Below are 22894 nucleotides of genomic sequence, written 5' to 3'. Positions count from 1 at the left end.
CAAGTTGAATTTCAACCTTACATTTTCTGGACTGAAATCTAAGTATTTCCCCCGAACCATTGTAAGATAATTCTTTGGATTCGGGTTCATACTTTGATCATGGTTTCTAGTGATCCATGCATTGTCATAGAACTCTTGAACCATTAAGATTCTAACTTGTTGAATGGGGTTGGTCAGAACTTCCCAACCTCTTCTTTGGATCTCATGTCGGATCTCCGGATACTCATTTTTCTTGAGCATGAAAGGGACCTCAGGGATCACCTTCTTCTTGGCCATAACTTCATAGAAGTGGTCTTGATGGGCTTTTGAGATGAATCTCTCTATCTCTCATGACTCGGAGGTGGAAGCTTTTGTCTTTCCTTTCCTCTTTCTAGAGGTTTCTCTGGCCTTAGGTACCATCAATGGTTATGGAAAAACAAAAAAAGCTATGCTTTTACCACACCAAACTTAGAATGTTGCTCATCCTCGAGCAAAAGAAGAAAGAATAGATAAAGAAGAAGATATGGAGGAGAGGGAGAGAGATATGTATTCGGTCAAGGGGAAAAGTATTGATGGCTATGTTGAGGGGTTTATATAGGAGTGGGAAGGGTATAGGTTCGGTCATTTAGAGTGGGTTTGGGAGGGAATGAGATTTTGAATTTGAAGGTAGGTGAGGTTTATGGGGAAGAGATAATGGATGTGAATGGTGAAGAGGTGATGGGGAAGAGTGATTGAGGTGATTGGTGAATGATGTTTGGGGAAGAGTGTTATGAAAAGGTGTGAGAGAGAGGGAGAAGGTAGGTGGGGATCCTGTGGGGTCCACAGATCCTGAGGTGTCAAGGATTTCTCATCCCTGCACCCTTTAGGCGTGTAAAACGCCCTCTGTATGCAATCCTGGCGTTTACGCCATACTGTAGCATGTTTCTGGCGTTAAACGCCACTTCCATGCTTGTTTTGGGCGTTCAACGCCAATCTGCAGCATGTTTCTGGCGTTGAACGCCACTTCCATGCTTGTTTCGGGCGTTTAACTCCAGCTTTCTTCAGGGTGTAATCCTGGCGTTTAAACGCCAGACTGCTGCTTGTTTCTGGCGTTCAACGCCAGCTTCATGCTCTGTTTTGGCATTGAACGCCAGCCAGATGCTCTTTCCTGGTGTTTAAACGCTAGTAAGCTCTTTCTCCAGGGTGTGCTGTTTCCTCTGCTGTTTTTTATTTTGTTTTTAATTTTAGTATTTGTTTTGTGACTCCACATGATCATGAACCTAGTAAAACATAAAAGAACAATAAAAATATAAATAAATAAAAATTGGGTTGCCTCCCAATAAGCACTTCTTTAATGTCAATAGCTTGACAGTGAGCTCTCATGGAGCTTCACAGATCATCAGAGCATTGTTGGGACCTGCCAACACCAAACTTAGAATTTGAATGTGGGGGTTTAACACCAAACTTAGAGTTTGGTTGTGGCCTCCCAACACCAAATTTAGAGTTTGATTATGGGGGCTTTGTTTGACTCTGTATTGAGAGAAGCTTATCGTGCCTCTTTTTCATGTTTACAGAGGGATACCCTTGGGCCTTAAACACAAGGTAGTCCTTATTCAATTGAAGGACTAATTCTCCTTTGTTAACATCAATCACAGTGCCTGCTGTGGCTAGGAAGGGTCTTCCAAGGATGATACATTCATCCTCATCCTTCCTAGTGTCTAAGATTATGAAATCAGCAGGGATGTAAAGGCATTTTACCTTTACTAATATGTCCTCTACCAATCCATAAGCTTGTCTTATTGACTTGTCTGCCATCTCTAATGAGAAAGTGGCAGCTTGTACCTCAAAGATTCCCAGTTTCTCCATTACAGAGAGTGGCATAAGATTTATACCTGATCCCAGGTCACACAGAGCCTTCTCAAAGGTCATGGTGCCCATGGTACATGGTATTAAGAATTTAGCAGGATCTTGTTTCTTTTGAGGTAAAGTTTGTTGAACCCATGTATCAAGTTCACTAATGAGCAAGGGAGGTGCATCTTCCCAGGTCTCATTACCAAACAACTTGGCATTCAGCTTCATGATAGCTCCTAGATATTGAGCAACTTGCTCTCCAGTTACATCTTCATCCTCTTCAGAGGAAGAATAGTTTTCAGAGCTCATGAATGGCAAAAGGAGGTTTAATGGAATCTCTATGGTCTCTACATGAGCCTCAGATTCCTTTAGGTCCTCAATAGGGAACTCCTTCTTGTCTGGGAGACGTCCCATGAGGTCTTCCTCAAAGGGATTCACGTACTCCCCTTCCTCTCTAGGTTCGGCCATGTTGATTATATCAATGGCCTTGCACTCTTTTTTTGGATTCTCTTCTGTATTGCTTGGGAGAGTACTAGGAGGAGTTTCAGTGACTTTCTTACTCAGCTGGCCCACTTGTACCTCCAAATTTCTGATGGAGGATCTTGTTTTACTCATGAAACTTAAAGTGGCCTTAGACAGATCAGAGACTATGTTTGCTAAGCTAGAGGGACTCTGTTCAAAGTTCTCTGTCTGTTGCTGAGAAGATGATGGAAAAGGCTTGCTATTGCTAAGCCTGTTTCTTCCACCATTATTAAAGCCTTGTTGGGGCTTTTATTGATCCTTCCATGAGAAGTTTGGATGATTTCTCCATGAAGAATTATAGGTGTTCCCATAGGATTCACCCATGTAATTCACCTCTGCCATTGCAGGGTTCTCAGGATCATAAGCTTCTTCTTCAGAAGATGCTTCTTTAGTACTGTTGGATGCATTTTGCCATCCATTCAAACTTTGAGAAATTTTGTTGACTTGCTGAGTCAACACTTTGTTCTGAGCCAATATGGCATTCAGAGCATCAATTTCAAGAACTCCCTTCCTCTGAGGTGTCCCATTACTCACAGAATTCCTCTCAGAAGTGTACATGAATTGGTTATTTGCAACCATGTCAATGAGTTCTTGAGCTTCTGCAGGCATTTTCTTTAGGTGAATGGATCCACCTGCAGAATGGTCCAGTGACATCTTAAAGAACTCAGATAGACCATAATAGAATATATCCAAAATGGTCCACTCTGAAAGCATGTCAAAAGGACATCATTTGGTCATCTGCTTGTATCTTTCCCAAGCTTCATAGAGGGATTCACCATCTTTTTGTTTGAAGGTTTAAACATCCACTCTAAGCTTGCTCAGCTTTTGAGGAGGAAAGAACTTAGCCAAGAAGGCCGTGACCAGCTTATCCCAAGAGTCCAGGCTATTTTTAGGTTGTGAGTTCAACCATGTTCTAGCTCTCTCTCTTACAGCAAACGGGAAAAGCATGAGCCTGTAGACTTCTGGATCTACTCCATTAGTCTTAACAGTCACACAGATCTGTAAGAACTCAGTTAAAAACTGGTAGAGATCTTCTGATGGAAGTCCATGAAACTTGCAGTTTTGTTGCATTAGAGCAACTAGTTGAGGTTTCAGCTCAAAATTGTTCGCTCCAATGGCAGGGATTGAGATGCTTCTTTCATCAAACTTGGAAGTAGGTCTAGTATAATCACCAAGCATCCTCCTTGCATTATTATTTTCGGCTGCCATCTCCTATTCCTTTTCAAAAATTTCTGTAAGGTTGTCTCTGGATTGTTGTAATTTAGCTTCTCTTAGTTTCCTCTTCAGAGTCCTTTCAGGTTCAGGATCTGCTTCAACAAGAATATTCTTGTCCTTGCTCCTGCTCATATAAAAAAGAAGGGAACAGAAAATAATAATAGGGATCCTCTTTACCACAGTAGAGAGATTCCTTTATGTTAGTAGAAGAAGAAAAGAATAGAAGAAGGGAAAGAGGAAAATTCGAACTCAGAGAGGAAGAAGGGGTTCGAATTTTTAGATGAAGAGAATTGTTAGTAAATGAATAAATAAATAGAAAGAGATGAGAGAGAGAGAATTTCAAAAATTAATTTTGAAAAAAAAAGGTTAGTGATTTTCGAAAATTAAGAAAAGAATTAAAATTAAAATTAAAATTTGAAACAATTAGTTAATTAAAAGAATTTTGAAAAAGAGGAGGGAATTTTCGAAAATTAGAGAGAGAAAAGTAGTTAGGTGGTTTTGAAAAAGATAAGAAATAGTGAAACAAACAAAAAGTCAGTTAGTTAGTTGAAAAAGATTTGAAAATCAATTTTGAAAAGATAAGAAGTTGGAAAAGATTTTTGAAATCAATTTTGAAAAAGATATGATTTGAAAAAGATATTTTGAAAAGATATGATTGAAAAAGATATTTTAGAAAAGATTTGATTTTTAAAATTAAAATTGATTACTTGACTAACAAGAAACTAAAAGATCTGATTCTAGAATTTAAAGATTGAACCTTTCTTAACAAGAAAGTAACAAACTTCAAACTCTTGAATCAATCACATTAATTGCTAGTAAGGTTTTTGAAAATCATGAAATAAAGATAATAAAAAGATTTTGAAAAATAATTTAAAATTTTCGAAAATCATAAAAGGAAAATGAAAAAGATTTTATTTTTGGAAAAGTTTTGAAAAGATAGGATTTTTAAAATTGAAAATTTGACTTGACTTATAAGAAATAGCTAAGTTTTAAAAATTTTTGACTAAGTCAACTCAAATTTTCGAAAATTATGAGCAAAATAAGGAAAAGATATTTTTTTAATTTTTAAATTTTTAATGAGGAGAGAGAAAAATAACAAAAATGACTCAAAACATGAAAATTTTGGATCAAAACACTTAATGAATGCAAGAACACTATGAATGTCAAGATAAACACCAAGAACACTTTGAAGATCAAGATGAACATCAAGACTTATTTTTGAAAAATTTTCAAGAAAAGAAAAACATGCAAGACACCAAACTTAGAAATTTTTCATATTTAGACACTAAGAATTCAAACATGCATATGAGAAACAACAAAAAACACAAAACAAGAAAATATTAAGATCAAGCAAGAAGACTTACCAAGAACAACTTGAAGATCATGAAGAACACTATGCATGAGTTTTTTCGAAAAATGCATAAATTTTGAAAACATGCAATTGACACCAAACTTAAGAATTGACACTAGACTCAAACAAGAAACACAAAATATTTTTGGTTTTTATGATTTTATTAATTTTTTTTGTATTTTTATTTTTTCTTTTCAAAAATTTTTTTTTTGAAAAACGAAAACAAATAAAAAAATTTTGGAAGATTTTTGAAAACTTTTTTGAAAAGAAAATTACCTAATCTGAGCAACAAGATGAGCCGTCAGTTGTCCAAACTCGAACATTCCCCGGCAACGGCGCCAAAAACTTGATAGGCAAAATTGTGATTTACACTTTTTATAACTCGAACAATTCTTAGTAATGGCTCCAAAAACTTGGTGCACACTACTATGGTTCACTCACATTCTTCACAACTTCGCACAACTAACCAGCAAGTGCACTGGGTCGTCCAAGTAATAAACCTTACGTGAGTAAGGGTCGATCCCACGGAGATTATTGGTATGAAGCAAGCTATAGTCATCTTGTAAATCTCAGTCAAGCAGATTATAATGGTTATAAAGGTTTTCGAAAATAGAGCTAAATAAAGCATAAAATAAAGATAGAGATACTTATGTAATTCATTGGTAGGAATTTCAGATAAGTGTATGGAGATGCTTTGTTCCTGTTTAATCTCTGCTTTCCTACTGCCTTCCTTCAATCATTCATACTCCTTTCCATGGCAAGCTGTATGTAGGGCGTCACCGTTGTCGATGGCTACTTCCCATCCTCTCAGTGAAAATGGTCCAAATGCTCTTGTCACAGCACGGCTAATCATCTGTCGGTTCTCGATCATGCCAGAATAGAATCCATTGATTCTTTTGCGTCTGTCACTACGCCCAACAATCGCGAGTTTGAAGCTTGTCACAGTCATTCAATCCCTGAATCCTACTTGGAATACCATAGACAAGGTTTAGACTTTCCGGATTCTCAAGAATGGCCGCCAAATGGTTCTAGCTTATACCACGAAGACTCTGATTAAGGAATCCAAGAGATATTCACTCTAGCTTTCGCTTGTAGAACGGAAGTACTTGTCAGGCACGCATTCATAGGGACGGATAATGATGAGTGTCACGGATCATCATATCCATCAGGTTGAAGTACAAGTAATATCTTAGAATAGGAATAAGCTTGAATTGAATAAAAGATAGTAGTAATTGCATTAAAACTCGAGGTACAGCAGAGCTCCACACTCTTAATCTATGGTGTGTAGAAACTCCACCGTTGAAAATACATAAGTGATGGTCCAGGCATGGCCAAATGGCCAGCCCCCCTGAATGATCAAAAGACCGAATGGTCAAAAGACTAGACACTAGTACAATAGTAAAGAGTTCTATTTATACTAAATTAGCTACTAGGGTTTACAGAAATAGGTCTAAGTGCAGAAATTCACTTTCGGGGCCCACTTTGGTGTGTGCTTGGGCTGAGCTTGAGCTTTACACGTGCAGAGGCTTCTCTTGGGGTTAAACGCCAAGTTGTAACGTCTGTTTGGCGTTTAACTCTGGTTTGTGACGTGTTTCTGGCGTTTTACTCCAGAATGCAGCATGAAACTGGCATTGAATGCCAGTTTGCATCGTCTAAGCTCGAACAAAGTATGGATCATTATATACTGCTGGAAAGCTCTGGATGTCTACTTTCCAACGCAGTTGAGAGCGCACCATTTGGAGTTCTGTAGCTCCAGAAAATCCATTTTGAGTGCAGGGAGATCAGAATCCAACAGCATCAGCAGTCCTTTTTCAGCCTCCTATCATATTTTTGCTCAGGTCCCTCAATTTCAGCCAGAAAATACCTGAAATCACAGAAAAACACACAAACTCATAGTAAAGTCCAGAAATGTGAATTTTGCATAAAAACTAATAAAAACATCCCTAAAAGTAGCTAGATCCTACTAAAAACTACCTAAAAACAATGCCAAAAAGCGTATAAATTATCCGCTCATCATGTAACATCTCTAATGGCCTCTTGGTTGAAATTTCATCTTTTGTTTTAAAAGAGGATTTTACTTGTTTGCCTAATTGACAAGCATCACAAGTAAGATCCTTATCAAATTTAATATTTGGAATTTCTCTTACTAAGTTTTTCTTAACTAGCTTAGAAATTTGGTACATGCTAGCATGACCCAATTTCTTATGCCATAGCCATTTTTCGGATTCAAGGAAGGTAAAATATGTTACTTTTTTATCTTTCAAGTCCTCAAGAGTTAATCCATACACATTATTACACCTTTTAGTCTCAAATAAAATATCCCCAGATTTTTCACATACAACTAAACACACAAACTTTCTAAAAATAATTTCAAAACCTAGATCACACAATTGGCTAACACTAAGTAAATTATGTTTCAAGTCATCAACAAGAAGAACATCATTTGTAGAAGATGAGAAACTTTTACCAAGTTTTCTAATGGCCACTATTTTTCTTTTACCATCATCACCGAAAGTGACAAACCCTCCATCATACTCATCAAGCTTTATGAAGAAGGTTGTCTTTCCGGTCATATGTCTAGAACATCTGCTGTCCATATACCACATATTGTCCTTCCGCTTGGATGCTAGGCATACCTACAAAATGAGCTTAAGTAACCTTAGGTATCCAAATCTTCTTAGATCCTTTCACGTTAAATCATCTCTTATGTCCCAAACCATTGTAGTCAAATACAACTTTGTAAACTTTATCCCCAATCAATCTTTCACCAAAAAAGCATTGAATGGGAAAGTGGCCATTTCGGTTGCATAGTTTACAAAATCTTGGAGTTGCTGTTTTGTTAAAGCTTGTTGGGTTTTGAAACCTTGTATCAATTGAAGATGAGGCTATTGACAAACCCCATTTTGACGGTTTGTCTTGCATTGATTCTAAGAGATTTTAATACCTTTTACCCTCATTTATCCATTGAAATAGCATGGTTTTGTGATTGTCTCCTTATTTGTGCTTAGATGTGAAAACGTGCTTTTCAACCCTTAATTTGATGGTTTTAATCTCCCTTTGATTCCACTAGATGCCTTGATCTGTTTGTTAGTGATTTCAGATTGAAAAGGCTAGGAATGGATCAAAGGAGTGAAGAGGGAAAGCATGCAAAGTGGAGAAATCATGAAAAGTCAAAGAAGTTGAACTCGCCCATGGACGCACGCGCGCACCTGGCGCTTGCGCGCACCTGCGAATCACCCCATGGACGCGCACGCGTGATGTGCGCGTACGCGTCGGTGTTGGTTTATGATTTTTTAATGAAAACGTGGCCAACGAATTCTGAAGGGTTGTGGGGCCCAATCCCAACCAACTTTGGCGCCAAAGATGCTATTTAAAGCCAAGGATTGAAGAGAAAAGGGGATGGCAACTCATTAGTTCATTAGGATTAGCTTAGAGTTAGTTTCTAGAGAGAGAAGCTCTCTCTTCTCTCTAGAATTAGGATTAGGATTAGGTTTAGTTCTTAGATCTAGATTTTATTCATTCTTCTACTTCTACTTTTCATTTCCTTGTTGCTACATTCATCTTCTTCTATTCTTTTGTTGTAATTTCCTTTATGTTGTTCTTAGATTTTGTTGTAGATCTAGTATTGTTCCTTCTACATTCTTTCAATTCAATAAAAGGTAATTCTTAATAAATGTGTTTCTTTTGATTTGCTGTTGTTAATTCCTTGTAATTGAGTAGTGTAGATTTACTTTTCTTGCAATTTACTATGCTTTCCTTTTATGCCTTCCAAGTGTTTGATGAAATGCTTGGTTGGATTTTAGAGTAGAATTTATACTCTTGGCTTGGAAAGGTAACTTAGGAACTCTTGAGTTACTAATGTCCAAGTGATTGATGATTGGGAGCCATTGACTCTAGTTCTCACTAATTGAATTGGTGGAGAGTTAGAACTTATGGACTAGGATTGATATAGCTCATTTAACTTTCCTTTACTACTAGTTAGAGGATGATTTAATGGGATTAATCCTTGCCAATTCTCATATTGTGGTTAGTGATTAGGATAGAGATCCTTGACTACCAACCCTTGCCAAGACCTTTTTAGGCCTTAGTTTACTTTCTTGTCATTTATCTTTCATGCTTCATATCAAAACCCCAAAAATAACTCAACCAATAACAAAACACTTCATTACAATTCCTAGGGAGAACGACCCGAGGTTTGAATACTTCGGTTTATAAATTTAGGGGTTTGTTTTAGTGACAAACAACTCTTTGTATGAAAGGATTATTGTTTGGTTTAGAAACTATACTTTACAACGAGAATTCATTTGAGAAATTCTGAACCGTCAAAAATCCATTCGTCAAAATGGCGCCGTTGCCGGGGAATTGCAATGGTGTTGTGTTATTGGTTATTGTATATATGTAAATATTGTGAATAGCTTGATTTTTGGATTGCTTGTTAGTTTTTGCTAGTCTTAGTATTTTGTTTCATTATTTCTTATTAGTCTTTGTTTTTTATTTTCTCTTGCTACTATGAATTCTCACTTTGGCTATGAGTGTAATTGCAACTATGTTGTAGGTGATGAGAACTATAATGAGAATGTGTATCAAGAATGGGATAACCAAAGGTGGGAGGAACCATATGCTTATGATCAATCCTCATGGCAACAACCCCCACCAATGCACTACGAAGAAGAGCCATTCTATGATGCATACCAATCCAATGGCTATGGTGAATCTCCTTGTGACTTTCAAGAACCACCACCATATGCCTATGAGTCATATCCTCAACATGAGCCTCAACCACACTCTCAAGCCTATTTTCACCAAACACCTCCATATGACCATGATTCATATCCACTACACCAACCACCTTTTGAACCATATGAGCCATACATGGAACCACAATTCCAAGATTACTACTCCCAAGAACCACCTCAATACACACCACCACCTTACCAAGAAGAACCACCTTCCTATAATGAACCCTTCCTCCAAGACAATGAACCCTCTTATCCACTCCAATCTTCAATGGATGAAATCCTTAGCCTTATACTTCAAGGGCAAGGAGAAATGCAAAGGGAGACACTAGAATTTATGGCTACTTTGACCAAGGTAGTAAGTAATTTAGTCTCCCAATATTTGAGTACTCAAGGCACTCCCATGGTTACATGTGGAGAATCAATTGAAAAGCATAGCATGAAGGAGAGATTGGAAACTCCGGTGGAGAATGAGGAATGCTACTTTGTGTTAGAACAATTGAAGGAACCTATAGTCATTGAAGAAGAGGAAGAAGTGGTTGAAGACTTAGGAGATGCGGAGCCTCCATGGGAACTTAGAATTGAAGAAAACCCCTCCGAGAAGATTGAATTTGATGTTGAGGAGGAAAGTGCACAACCTCTAAAACAATTTTTGAATGAAGACTTGGAAGGAATGAAGCAAGAATTGAGTTCCCTTGGTGATGAAGATCATGCATCCAATCTTCTTGGTGAAGAATCCTTTGAATTTGAAGAACCTTCTCCCAATGAATTTGAAAGTGATATGGAGGTAGATTTCTCTCAACCTCCAATTTATGATTTGAGTAATGGAGAAGAGCCAGATGAAAATGATGAACAAAGGATTGAAAACGAAGAAGTTTATGAAGAGGTGGAAGTTGACAAAGAAGCAAACAAGGGAGTGGAGTTTACTAGCACATTGGAGACACCTCTCCCCAAGCCACCACCATCTATCTTTTCATTCAAGTGGGTAAATTCTTTATACTTAAGCTTTATTATTCCCCTTGAATATGGTTTGCTTGAGACGGATGGTCAACTTAGACATATTTGTGGCTTTAAGAGTAAAAAGGAGATGGTTAGTGGTTTGAAATATCATTCTAGGTTCATCATGGTTGCATACTCAAAGTTTAATTGTAAGAGTTGGTGTAGAACTAGATTGCTTGGGTCTAGAAGGATGTTTGGTCATTTTGTTGAGAATTCACCTTGCTCACCACGCACATGGATTAATGATGATCAACTTGGAGATGGGTGTGAAGACAAAATATGGGATCCGGGAACACATGAGGATCAACATTGGGAGCCCATGGTTTGTGAAGAACTCCATCAAAGCTTGGAGATATTAATCTTGAATGATGGAGATTATTGGAAGTCCAAGCATTGGTGGAAGTTCCAAGATGAATACAAGCACAAGCCACCTTGAGAGGAGCTCCCCATAAGTCCAACTTAAGGACAATAAATAAAAGTGCTAGGTGGGAGACACCCCACCATGGTAACTTCTTTTCATTTTCTCTTTGTACATATTGGTAGAATTAGTTTAAGTTCTTGTTTTGATTGTTTTAATGAGTCTAATTGGTAGTTTAGTATGTCAAATAAGGTTTTATGGTATCTTGGTAGCTGTTTGGAGGTTTAGAATGCTTAGATTGGTGCAAAAACATAGCAAAATTTTTGAAAAAAACAGAGCACCATCCACGCGTACGCGCACTGCGTGCGTACGCGTACATTGAGCATTTTTGACCACCCACGCGAGCGCGCCATGCGCGCGTGCGCGTCGGTTGAGAAGTTCCACCTTCCATGTATTAACCCGAGAGTTAGGCCTGCACGGTGCGAAAACTGGGCCTAAGGCATAACTCAATTCGCGCGTACGCACACCTGACGCGTACGCGCCCTTTTGGCAACTTGCGGTTTGACGCGCAAGCGCACTATGCGCGCGCGCGCCGATAATGCCTTCTGCTCCCCTGGTACATTTTCCAGAGAGTTACGCCCATGCTACGCCAACGTTGTGCCTATGGCACAACCCCACCCGCGCGCCCGCGTACATGACGCGTACGCGCAACTCTCGGAATAAACCATCGACGCGGACGCACCATGTGCGCGTACGCGTCGAGTCCATTACATCACCATCCATTCCTTTTCTTCTCCTCTTTCCATTTCTTTCCTTCCCCTTTCTTCTTCCCTTCTTCTACCCCTCATCCAAAACTTCCAAACACCATTGATAACCATTTATTTTAGTTAGTTAATTAGTTAGTTAGTTAGTTAGTTAATTTTAGTTTAGTTTTCATTTTATTTTTCTCTCCTTTCACCATAAGTGTTGGATTATTGACTTTGTTTACTATGCATTGCTTCCCCCTTATTGCCTAAATGCTAATTTAGCATTAATGTTTTTAGATAATCTTTGTTGTACTCTATGATTGAGGTTATATTTTGCTACTTGGTCTTGAGTTTTTCATGCTTATCTTTTGAAAAATACCAAGTGATGAGAATTGCCTTCAAGCTTGTAACTCTTCTTGAATTACATGATTTGGCCACCATGTGATTTGAGCCTTATTTTGTGATTAGGCAACCTCTTGATGGATGATGTTGTGCATTTACCTTAATGCATTGTATTTTATGATTATATGCATCCATATGTGTTTGGCTTGAATGCTTTCATGCTTCTTTAATGCTTGTTTTACCTTACAAGTTCACTTAAAGCATCTCAAGCATAGTAGAATGAGTAAAGTGCATGCTTCTTTTGTGACATAGCTTTTTATGCTAATGTGTGTTCTAAACCGCGCAATTTAGAATTCACACACCTAATATTTCTTAATGTCACACTAATTCACTCACTCAATTCTAGTGATCTACCTCATTCCAACAATTATGCTTCCCTGCTTTTGTATTACCCTACCTTATGGTGTTATATTTTTGTTTTTCATGATGAATGCACCACGAGCAATAACGGAAGCAAGACTAAGAACACGTAGCAATCCGGAGAGTCGTCGTACCCCCTTGCTCATCTTTGAGTGCACCGAGGACGGTGCAAACTTTTAAGTGTGGGGAGGTCGTCCGACCGTTCGACGATTTCGGGTGACAAGTTTCTAATCCCAACACTTTTGCATTTCATTCTAGGATTTTAGGATTTTTACTTGCATTCTCTTAATTTTTTGCATATGTATACATAATAAGCTTAGTCAAAATAATGAAAATTTTCAAGATTTCTATCTATAGGGCACCTTAATTGATTTGAGTAAAAACTTTTCATAGAACTTGCTTGAAATATGTATATTATGGATCATGTTTTGAGCTAAGAACACAAGCAAGTGAGATTTGAGCCTATTGATGTGGTTACATCTTATAACCACTTATTTTCCTTCTTGTGTGCATTATCCTCTTTCTATGATTGTAATCTTTGAATTGTTTGATTCTTTATGTCCATTATTTTGTGTATACATGCATTTATATGATTGAGGCCATCATTTCATTTAACTCACTTACCCAAATAGCCTTACCTTTTATCTTCCTTTGTTAGCCAATTTGAGCCTACGATTAACCCACTTATTCTTATTTTAGCACATTACAAGCCTTAAAGCGAAAAACAATAAATGTCCTTAATTTGGATCTTTGATTAGCTTAGGCTAGTGTGTGTGAGTATCATTCAAGTGTGGGAACCTTGGGACATTGGGTGAATAAAAGGGTAATTTTGTATTGTTATTGAAAATAGTGGGAATTGGGTACATACTCACGTATTGATCAAATGTAAAACCTTATGCATTGAGATTCTTGTATATAAAAAAAATGAGAAAAATAAAAGAAAAAAAAAGAAAAGAAAAAAAAAAGAGAAATATAGAAAAAGAAAGAAAAAGAAGAAAAAGAAAGAAATAAAAAGGGGACAAAATGCCCCAAAGCAAAGTCCAATAAAGATCAATGCATAAGTGTTGTGAAATGAAGAGAAAATACATGAGTATGTGAAAAAGTGAAAAATGGGTAGTTAGGATAGAACTCAAGTGTATAGGATGTCATAGGTTATGTGGGAAGTTTAAGCTTATCAAAGATTCAAATTTCAAAGTCCACTTGACCAAATATGCATCCTACCTTGACCCTAGCCCCATTACAACCAGAGAAAAGACCTCATGATAGATGTATGCATGCATGAAATATATGTTGATTGTTAGAAGAAGAACAAATCTTAGAAAGCATGATTAGGAGAGAATTGAGTGAATCAACCCTAAACACTTGAGCGAATAGAGTGCAAACACATCCGGTGAGGGTTCGATGCTCAATTACATGCTTCCACCTATGATCATCTCTTTTCATGCAAGTTTATAAAAATATTTAATAACTCAATTCAATTGTGGATTAGACTTGCTAGTCCTTAGCCCTTGTGCATATATGCTTCTTGAGAATTGATTTATTTTGACCAAGCAATTGCATTCATTTAGATAGTTGCATATAGGTAGGTTGCATATAGTTTAGTTCCCATTGAATAAATGCCATACCTTTACTTCATTCTTGGTTTAAGCATGAGGGCATGCTTGGTTTAAGTGTGGGGAGGTTGACAAACCCATTTTGACGGTTTGTCTTGCATTGATTCTAAGAGATTTTAATACCTTTTACCCTCATTTATCCATTGAAATAGCATGGTTTTGTGATTGTCTCCTTATTTGTGCTTAGATGTGAAAACGTGCTTTTCAACCCTTAATTTGATGGTTTTAATCTCCCTTTGATTCCACTAGATGCCTTGATCTGTTTGTTAGTGATTTCAGATTGAAAAGGCTAGGAATGGATCAAAGGAGTGAAGAGGGAAAGCATGCAAAGTGGAGAAATCATGAAAAGTCAAAGAAGTTGAACTCGCCCATGGACGCACGCGCGCACCTGGCGCTTGCGCGCACCTGCGAATCACCCCATGGACGCGCACGCGTGATGTGCGCGTACGCGTCGGTGTTGGTTTATGATTTTTTAATGAAAACGTGGCCAACGAATTCTGAAGGGTTGTGGGGCCCAATCCCAACCAACTTTGGCGCCAAAGATGCTATTTAAAGCCAAGGATTGAAGAGAAAAGGGGATGGCAACTCATTAGTTCATTAGGATTAGCTTAGAGTTAGTTTCTAGAGAGATAAGCTCTCTCTTCTCTCTAGAATTAGGATTAGGATTAGGTTTAGTTCTTAGATCTAGATTTTATTCATTCTTCTACTTCTACTTTTCATTTCCTTGTTGCTACATTCATCTTCTTCTATTCTTTTGTTGTAATTTCCTTTATGTTGTTCTTAGATTTTGTTGTAGATCTAGTATTGTTCCTTCTACATTCTTTCAATTCAATAAAAGGTAATTCTTAATAAATGTGTTTCTTTTGATTTGCTGTTGTTAATTCCTTGTAATTGAGTAGTGTAGATTTACTTTTCTTGCAATTTACTATGCTTTCCTTTTATGCCTTCCAAGTGTTTGATGAAATGCTTGGTTGGATTTTAGAGTAGAATTTTATACTCTTGGCTTGGAAAGGTAACTTAGGAACTCTTGAGTTACTAATGTCCAAGTGATTGATGATTGGGAGCCATTGACTCTAGTTCTCACTAATTGAATTGGTGGAGAGTTAGAACTTATGGACTAGGATTGATATAGCTCATTTAACTTTCCTTTACTACTAGTTAGAGGATGATTTAATGGGATTAATCCTTGCCAATTCTCATATTGTGGTTAGTGATTAGGATAGAGATCCTTGACTACCAACCCTTGCCAAGACCTTTTTAGGCCTTAGTTTACTTTCTTGTCATTTATCTTTCATGCTTCATATCAAAACCCCAAAAATAACTCAACCAATAACAAAACACTTCATTACAATTCCTAGGGAGAACGACCCGAGGTTTGAATACTTCGGTTTATAAATTTAAGGGTTTGTTTTAGTGACAAACAACTTTTTGTATGAAAGGATTAGTGATTGGTTTAGAAACTATACTTGCAACGAGAATTCATTTGTGAATTTCTAAACCGTCAAAAATCCAATCGTCAGCTATGTTTTCAAAATAAGATTTTTCAACAGATTTGAAATTCTTGTAAAACCCCAAGCCAGCTTTATCATACAGTGGTTTTTGACTAGCCAAGATTTGATTTAAATTTTCAAAACTTTGGGTAAACTTGGCTAAGTCATTTTCAAGATTTTTGATCTTTTTCAGCAACTCTTCATTTTCTTTAAAACAGTTTACATATGCAACAATAGAATGATCACTTTCACAGCTTCTAAGTTGAGCTTTTAACTGCTTGTTTTCTTCAACAAGTTCAACAGCAGTTTTGGCCTCCCTTAGTTTTTCTTTAAGAAAACCATTTTCAGCTTTAAGAATGGTGATTTGCTGTTCAAGATCTTGGTTATCAAGCAAGGAACATCTGATTTATTTTCAGAAAGGTGGTCTATCATAAGATGAAGATCCTCAGTGTCAAGGTTGTGAAAGACTACCTGATCAATGTGGTCTGCCAAGAGACATGGTTGTGACTTGGTCTCGGATTCTTCATCATCGTCTGAGTCATTTTCCAAGTCCTCCCATGAGGCCATCAGTCCCTTTTTCTTTCCTCTCTTTGGCTTCTCATCCTTCTTTAACTTAGGGCAATCAGATTTAAAATGCCAGTCTCTTTGCAGTTGTAGCATGTCACCTTGCTGAAGTCTTTCTTTTGCTTTCTTGAGCTGCTTCCCTTGTCTCTTTCCTTGAACTTCATCATTTTCCTGAATTTTTTGGCAAACAACACAAATTTATTTTCAGAGAAATTATCACTGGATTCATCATCCAGGGGGTTAGTAACAGATGTAAAAGCAATTCCTTTCTTTTTTGAATCCTTTTTTAAATAAGTGTTTTCGAAAGCAATTAAATTTCCTCTCAAGTCATCATATGTCATTGAATCTAGACTACTACTCTCAGAATATGATTAATGCTTTAGTTTCCCACTCTTTAGTGAGACATCTCAAAACTATTCTCACAAGCACAGAATCAGGATACGTAATTCCCATAGCATCCAAGCCAACAATGATGATGTTGAATATTTCGAACAGTTCATTAATAGATTCTCCTTCCTTCATTGCAAACATTTCATACTCTCTGTTCAATATATCTATCCGGGTCTTCTTCACTATGGTGGTTCCTTCATGGGTGATTTGAAGTTTGTCCCATATTTTCTTTGCCGTTGTGCATCGTAATATCCGTCGGTACTCCTCGAAGTTGATAGCACAGTTGATCAGATTGATAGCCTTGGCATTGAGCTCCACCTTCTTTCTGTCTTCTTCGGTCCAGGTTGCTTCAGGTTTGAGAGAGATTACTCCTTCTGCACTTGTGGTGGTTGGGAATTGAGGACCCTCCAGGATAATTTTTCAAAGTTTGTAGTCCACTGCTTGCACAAAAATCTTCATTCTCTCCTTCCAATAGGTGTAGTTTTTTCCATTCAAAAGAGGAGGTCTGTTGCTTGACTGTCCTTCTGTCAGGTTGTAGGACACTAGATTAGAGCCACTATTTTATGCCATCTAGATCTTTTCTCCAAGCTGTAAAGCTTGATCTCTTTGAGACCAAGCTCTGATACCAATTGATGGTTTATCAGTGGCTAAGAGAAGAGGGGTTGAATCTTAGCCCATTTTTTGCTTCGTAACTCTTGCTGTCCTTCAAAAAACTTGAGGAGATATTTTTGTTTTTGTCTCGTGCCTAACCACGAGATTGTTTCATTTTGTCTCGTGACTAGCCAGGAGATATTTTTTAGTTTTGTCTCCTCTGCAGCAGAATCAGAAATGGAGTAGAAGAGAGAGAAAATCACACCAAGATATATCCTGGTTCAGCTGCAAAGTGCAATGCAGCCTACATCCAGTCTCCATCACAACAATGATGGAATTTCACTATAATCATCCTTGATTACAAACACCAATTCTCCCTAGAAACTATCCTTCTTATCCAGAACAAGTCCAGAATCTAATCCCCAATCCTGAACTTGACTTTGTCATTGTCAAGCTTTCAACTGCTAAGTGCTAACCCAACTTGCAAGGGAATTCCCACAGAATTATGAAACACAACATAGATGTAGAAAGGGCCTCTAAGGACATCTATAACTTTTTCTTTTAATTTTGCACTCTTTGTATTTTTCCACTCTATGACTTTTTCTTTACAAACCTCACTGTTTGCCTTTTTCCATGAGACTCAAGACAGACAAAATAAAACAGAAAAATACAAAATGAAGAACATTAAAGGAGAAGAACCTCTGTTAGCTTAGGTAGCTATGTGAACACTGTGCTTTTACTCTTTTCCTTACTTCAAGCCCTGGCTGTTCTCCCTTATTTATAGAGGGAGAAGCCTCCACAGTTGAAACCAATTTAACCAAGATAAACTTCTTCTTCTTCATAAAAACTGGTTCGGCCAGAGAGAGAGAGAGGAGAGGAAACCGAATGCTTTAACCAACATGCAATTACCTTTGTGTCTTCCCTTTACACGAAACTTTATCAATCTGAGCCATCCCTCCTTGCTTGCACTCCAAGAAGGACTCCTAGCCCTTGATGCTTCTTGATGCATGACAACTTCTTCTGCTCAAACTTCCATATCTTCTCCATGTAGCTACAGTAGCTACCTCCTGTGGTAGTTGATCAAAAGCTGAGACAAGCCACCCTTCAAGGATCTTCTTCTTCTGACCGAAATCTTCTCTTCCATTTTTGGTATGGAGAGCTTGAGCTTACTTCACCAAATCTTACCTTTCTTGGTGAAGATCTCAGCCACAACATACTTTTTATTTTCTTTTTCTTGCCATCATTATAATGGTCTTGTTGCTTGTTTCTCCTTCCTTTTGGTAACTAGTCATAGCTTCCATGCTTTCTCTGTGAAGTGACCGAAGTAGGAGAAGAGAGATGAGAGTGAAGAAAGAGAAACTTGAACAATAATTAATGAATGTGATAAAGTGAATTAAGTTTCCCACTTTCCTTGCTTTAGGTAGCGTGTAGCATTGATGATGTCCATCAAATCAAGTGCTAAATCTCTCTCATGTTTCCAATGCAAGTTAATTGAATTTGAAATCCATCCCAAATTAAAAATGGGATCCGTTGGAAACATAGAACTTTGCTTTCTTTCATTATGTGTTTCGGACCAAGCGTTGGTCTTGGTAGCAAAGTTTCAAATGGGCTAGTAATAATAGTAATTCAATCTGGCCCAATTGGTGTAAAAATAATTCAGCCATATATTCATTTGACAATTTTTGCACAAGGCTGAAATGTGAGAACCATATTTGGGCTTGCAACATTCGGCCCAATACAAATCTACACCAACAAAATTATTAATTAAGCAAGTATGAATTAAAATCAAATTAATATTTTTGTAATTAATTGCTTTAATAATGTTTGTTCATCATCAAATTAAATTTAGAGTTTTCCAAACTCATCACATATAACTTGTCAAACGTAGGGGGTGCATGAGGTTGAGGAGTCAGGTCTAGCAATGCAGAAGACCCAGGATCACTTCTATGTATCTCTAATAAGTAATCTCTCAATTTTCTGTACTATTTTCTTTCATTACCCATCATCCTCTCCCTTGCCTCCTTCACAGCTCTATACACCATCTTTGGGTATGCAGTAAGGTCAAAGTCTTCTCTTAGAAAATCAATAGCTTTATGAGTTGTCATATGCGGGTATTTTTCCATCCTCTTCTCCACCTTTTTACTGATCCAGTGTTGATCAGCGACGTTGCTTCCAAGGTTCCTAGCACAAGTGTGCTCATTTATATAAGTCTTGACTTGGAAGCATTCCGATTGTAAGACAAGTGGGCAATCCAAGAACACTCTTCGTCCTTGCACCCAACCCTAACTCTTTTCCTGTCATTCTTGATCCAAACCAACTCCCTGCCTTCAGCAATAAAGATATCCTTTACAACATCTTTGAACCTCTCAATTGTTGTAAACTTTTTTCCAAGCTCAAATCTTTCTTCTCCAAAACTATATTGGTCATTAAACTCAGGCCAATGATGTTTTTCCCTCATTCTTAGAAGAAACGGATGTATGTAGCTCCTCAAACTCATACTCCCATACAATATCATCATCATCCGTGTCTACATCACTGATATAGTCTACAAGTGATGGCCTTGCTCCTCTAGTTCTATTGAGCTCCCTTGCAGGCCTAGATCCATTGGGTTGTCCTCCAGGCCCACCTGCCTCGGGCTCATGGGCAGGCCCACTCTTTCTTCTAGCAGACCTTGTTCTTTGAGACACACGTCGAGCTTGTTTCTTGGGTTGCTTCCTGGGCTGAGGGGTTCTCTTAGAGGAATCAGGCACTTGTTTCCTCTTCCCTTTGCCAGACACAGTCCCACTGACACCATCTTCCATACTCTCACTGTTACTTTCATTACCAGGAGGTGGAGGTGCATACAGCTCATCCTCTACACTATCGTAACTATCATACTCCGTCGATGACTGATCCAATTCATCCACTTCGACACGAACGACATCTTCCTCTACCTCATCATTTTCCTTACCAGCACCATCTGCAGGCTCCGGGTCATCAATAGGATAATCAAAACATATATAGAACTCATCAGTGCCTTTGTTTGTCATCTTTGCTTGGCGGATCTGGTTGATGCCTGCATCTTCCCTCAGTACATGCAGCCCTGACTCTATATCCTTGCTCTTTGGATCATACCAGTATGTCTCTTTGTATGCTTGATATCACAGTCCTTTGAACAATGTTATTAAATCACCAAAATTTACAAAATCTAGGTGCATCACTGGGAATCTTTCAACCTTACCATCAAGGTAAACTAACTCACCAGTCAGGACCCTTGAAAAGTAGCCCCATGATGAAAAATAGGAATCACAAAAATATCGTCTATCTGCAGCATTGTTTGACACAACGATTAGCACTAAGCATTAGCAAATCAGCAGTTACCTTAGCCATAAACCCCACACCACCCATCTTCCATGTCCCACCCAACACAACATTACACCTAAACCCCAACCCACGACATGCATAGCAGATAACGTTCAAAAGTAACTGTCTCAATCAGTTTCTCAATAAGGGTACTTACCAGTATAGATGACACCGTCAACTCCACCAACGAAGCTTCACCGGTGCAACGTTACACGAAAACGAAGAAGGGGAGAAGATCAATCGTTGTTTTCTTTTTGGAGGGAAAAGATCATACATATGTGTGTTAGGGCATCAGGTAATTGTGTGTGATTCATATGGGCTTCTTTGGAATTACGTTTAAACTCAAAGACTACAGCCAATGTTCTCAAACGTTGCCATTTTAAGTCATAGGGACCTATTTGTTCAAGACTTTTTCCAAAATGGCCACACCAAACTTCCTCAACGGTACCGTCTTGACACATAGGCCCAACACACGCCAACTAAGTGATACATCACCCATCTCCGTTACGTCTGGGAAAGTATTTTGTACAGAAGGATCGATCCGTCACACGTTTTGAATAGTAAGGGACGTTTTTGTATATTTAGATCTTCAGGGACGAATTTGTTCACGAAATAAAAATTCAGGGACTAATTTGTTCTTTTCTCAAAATATTAATGTGAATTAATAAAATTAATTAAATAAAATGTTAACCCTTCTTGCTCTCTATCTGTGGTGGAAGGGATTGTACGCATCCGTTAAAAAATTACTCGCATGACAACAATACTGTTGGAGAAGGTGTAAAATAATACGAAATGGTAAGTGTATATTAAAATTAGTTATTAAAATTAGAATAATTACCCAAATCAGTCCCTAAAGATTTTAAAAGCAGACATTTTAGTCCCCAAGAAAATTAATAAACAGATCAATCCCTAAGGTTTTACTCCGTCAGACAAATCAGTTCCTAGTTTATTTTTCAGCAGAGTAATTACTCATATCAGTCCCCAAAGATTTTAAAAATAGACATTTTAGTCCTTAAAAAAATTTATATACAAATCAATTCCCAACGTTTTTTTCATCAGACATAACAGTCTTCCATCCAAAAAAAATATGATTATTATTATTAATGGCACAATAATACTATATCATGATTTTTTTGTATTTTTTGGACAAATAATAATAAATTTATTCATTAAATTCTTATGTATGTATTTCTAATATATATATATATATATAGTCACTCAATAATAATAAGAGTAATTCTCCAAATCAGTCCCCAAGAATTTTAAAAGCGGATATTTTAGTTCTCAAGAAAAATTAATACACAGATTAATCTCCAAGGTTTTACTCTGTTAGACAAATCACTCTCTAACTCATTTTTCGACAGAGTAATTATCTAGATTAGTCCCTAAAAATTTTAAAAACAGACATTTTAGTCCCCAAAGAAAATTAATATACAGATCAATCCCTAACGTTTTTCCCATCAAACATAATAGTCCGCTATCCAAAAATATTATTATTATTATTATTATTATTATTATTATTATTATTATTATTATTATTATTATTATTATTATTATTATTAATTGCACAATAATACTGTACCATAATTTTTTTGTATTTTTTGGACAAAAAATTTATTCATTAGATTCTTATGTATATATTTCTAATATAAAAAGTATATATATATATATATATACACATACATAGTCACTCAATAATAAGCTTACAATGGTTTATGGCTGGCTATAAAATTTTTTGGTATATTTCTGCATTGCTAAACTATTGTGTCATTGTGACCTACCACGGTTTAGTTCAACACTTCTCCTTGCTAAATCATGGCATTAAAATATCCGCTTTTAAAATTTTTAAAGACTAATTTAAAAAATTATTTTTAAAATTAATTATTAATATAAATTATATATTAAAAATAAATTAAATAATATATATTTATATATAAATATATTAATAATTAATTTTGATAACTAATTTTAAAGTATAAATATCTTTAAAAGTTATAATAACTTCATTTTTTTCTTGCAAGATCAAGAACAAGAAAAAGCGAGAAAGATAAATAAAAAGGCATATAATTGCTCCACCACAACCAAAAGCCACAGCCTGGGAGTAGTGTACGGTAGTGTAGTGTGTGCACCCTAGGTGAATATTATGGCAAAGAACCAAGTTGGTATAGACGTAAGAGGTGGGTCTGTGGATGGCAAGCGGTTGACACGTGTCCTTGGTGTCTACTGTCTAGCGTGAGAGACCAGGATCTGATGTTGTACGGTCATTCTGGCTTGCACAGATAGCCGAGCCGTTTCATCCTGGCTTAGTTAGGTATGCGTGGCCCCTTCATTTTTTCTGGGATGGTATTGGGCTGGGCCCCATTTTGCAAATCTGGTGGTGAAATATTTTCGAAGAGAATAGTTTCG

General features: G+C 37.1%; 1 non-coding gene across 1 annotated transcript; it reads left to right on the top strand.

Moving 5' to 3' along the window:
• Window positions 1–3039: 3039 nt before the first annotated feature.
• Window positions 3040–3147, top strand: LOC130971075 (small nucleolar RNA R71). The gene has a single exon (XR_009082309.1). It is a non-coding gene; the product is annotated as a small nucleolar RNA R71 (small nucleolar RNA).
• The last annotated feature ends 19747 nt before the right edge of the window (window positions 3148–22894 follow it).

This window comes from Arachis stenosperma, chromosome 3, assembly GCF_014773155.1.
Source record: "Arachis stenosperma cultivar V10309 chromosome 3, arast.V10309.gnm1.PFL2, whole genome shotgun sequence".
In the NCBI taxonomy this organism is placed as follows: domain Eukaryota; kingdom Viridiplantae; phylum Streptophyta; class Magnoliopsida; order Fabales; family Fabaceae; genus Arachis; species Arachis stenosperma.
The sequence above is the reverse complement of the archived record's forward strand: the minus strand, read 5'-3'. Positions and strand labels throughout refer to the sequence as shown.